The following is a 2,819-nucleotide window of genomic DNA, read 5'->3' as shown; positions in this document are numbered from 1 at the left end:
CGTAGATAGGGTCATTCCAGGTTTCATCAGAGACCCTGAAGGAAATGTAAAGAACTTCCCTGTTTTTTGATTTTGTTTTTGAAATTCCTTTTTATAGTGGGTTTGAGCTGATTCTCTCTGCCATGTTTATGCCAGTCTAGACACACTTGATTCCCTTTCAGAGACATATGAATACATAGGTTTTAAGATCGTTACTTGTCAGATCTATTCCTCTGCGCGAAATATGGGGTTTTGAGTCCCTTTCACTGAGGAAGGTGTAGGTCTTGTATATTCCACAGTTGGTTTTAGAAATGGTACCTGTGCTTATATCAAAGTCTGGTTTTATGCATCACCCCACCTCTCCTTTCCCCTTAAGCAGGCATAAGAGTGTTTTCTAAATGTGAGACTCTGTTCTCTTTTCTAACTCAGTTCATGTGTAGCCATGTTTACAGGAACTTCAAACGTGATATCTTATGATAAGTTTCTTTTTCTGTGTGACTTATTTCACTTAGAATCATCGTACCTGAATCCACTCACTTTGCTGCTCCTGGTCTTATGACATTGATTTCATGGCTGAGGGATATTCCATCGTACATAAATGCCACAGTTTTTTGAACCATTTTTATATTTCCTGGGATATTTAAGGTGTACCCAAGTTGAGGTTCTTGTAAGCAGTGCAGCCCTAAATTTGGGGGTGGCTCTGTCTTATTGATTTTCAGTTTTCCCAAGGTATATTCCCTAGACTGGAAGTGCCCTTGGCTCTGTAGCTCTGTTGTTTACTTGTTTTAGGGAACGCAATGCACTCCTCCAGTGAGGCAGTTGACAATTTACACCCCGCCCATCAGCATAACAAGGCTCACTCTTCTCCAGGGCCTGTCTTGCCTTTCTGTTTTTTACACATTTTGTGGATGTCCCTTTTGACTGGTGGGAAGTGATACTTCTTTGTAGTGCCGATTTGCATTGCCCGCTTGCTTGCTTGGCCAAAAAGGGCGTATGCGTTTTCTCCTGAATATATTCAGGAGAAAACTCATACGACCTTTTTGGCCAAGTGCGTCATTGTCGAATTTGTGCCCCTCATCCGGTGCTTTAAAAGCGATTCCAACGTACCCCTTGAAATCTGTTTCCTGCTATTCTGTCTCTCTTTCAAGTCCGCCTCGCTGCCTTCCCTCAACAGATATTTTGGACGATAGTTGTCCTTTATTTCTCTGCCAGTTTTTGAATTGCTGTGCCCCTGAGCTCCATTTTTCAATTCGTTTTTTGTGAGCTGTACGCAAGTCCAAAATTTTGGTTCAGGACCTATACTGGTTCCCGGTGGGTGGCTGAGACTCTGGTTAATTCTTCTTCCTGCCGGGAAATTAGAGTGACATGTGCCCGTCCAAATGCCTAACAGCTACTCTCTCATTGGTTCTCCCTCTTCCCTTCCATCCTCTTCGAAATTGGCAACCTGTGCGAACCAGGAGGTTAAAGGGGTTGTCTCTCCAAGTTGGGAGATTGATAGTAAAGCAGTTGGAAAGTCAAACCGGAGCACCAGGAAAGGGACTACTCGTTGAGTTTTAGAAACCTTTTGTATTCACAGAGTGTCCATTCTCTAGGTTTCTCGTACATGTTATAGCTGTAGTAATATTCCCTTCAACATGGAGAGTTTGGACCCATGGAATGGGGGCCATGCATTTTTGCTTAAAAGGGTCTGCATTTGCTCACCCAATCTCACCAATCCTCTCAGTCCCAAGTGTCCAGCCTTATGCCACATCCAGCTGTCATTGTAGATAGGGTCATTCCAGGTTTCATCAGAGACCCTGAAGGAAATGTAAGGAATTTCCCTGTTTTTTGGTTTTGTTTAGGTTTAAAACTCTTACTAGTCTGATCTATTCCTCTGTGGGAAATATGGGGTTTTGAGTCCATTTCACTGAGGAAGGTGTAGGTCTTGTCTTTTCCACAGTTGGTTTTAAAAATGGTACCTGTGCTTATATCAAACTCTGGTTTTATGCATCACCCCACCTCTCGTTTCCCCTTAAGCAGGCATAAGAGTGTTTTCTAAATGTGAGACTCTGTTCTCTTATCTAAATCAGTTCATGTGTAGCCATGTTTACAGGATCTTCATAAGTGATATCTTATGATAAGTTTCTTTTTCTGTGTGACTTATTTCACTTAGAATCATCGTACCTGAATCCACTCACTTTGTTGCTCCTGGTCGTATGACATTGATTTCATAGCTGAGGGATATTCCATCGTACATAAATACCAGAGTTTTTTGAACCATTTTTATATTTCCTGGGATATTTAAGGTGTACCCAAGTTGAGGTTCTTGTAAGCAGTGCAGCCCTAAATTTGGGGGTGGCTCTGTCTTATTGATTTTCAGTTTTCCCAAGGTATATTCCCTAGACTGGAAGTGCCCTTGGCTCTGTAGCTCTTTGGTTTACTTGTTTTAGGGAACGCAATGCACTCCTCCAGTGAGGCAGTTGGCAATTTACATTCCGCCCATCAGTATAACAAGGCTCCCTGTTCACCAGGGCCTGTCTTGCTTTTTGGTTTTTACACATTTGTGGATGTCCCTTTGACCGGTGGGAAGTGATACTTCTTTGTAGTGCAGATTTGCATTGCCCGCTTGCTTGCTTGGCCAAAAAGGGCGCATGCGTTTTCTCCTGAATATATTCAGGAGAAAACGCATATGCCCTTTTTGGCCAAGTGCGTCATTGTCGAAGTTGTGCCCCTCTTCCTGTGCTTTAAATGTGATTCCAACGTACCTCTTGAAATCTGTTTCCTGCTATTCTGCCCGCTTTCAAGTCCGCCTCGTTGCCTTCCCTCAACAGATTTTTGGACGATAGTTGTCCTTTATTACT

The sequence above is a fragment of the Mesoplodon bidens genome, assembly GCF_964165515.1.
Source record: "Mesoplodon bidens genome assembly, contig: HAP1_SCAFFOLD_53, whole genome shotgun sequence".
Taxonomy (NCBI): Eukaryota; Metazoa; Chordata; class Mammalia; order Artiodactyla; family Ziphiidae; genus Mesoplodon; species Mesoplodon bidens.
Note: the sequence above shows the minus strand (reverse complement) of the source record.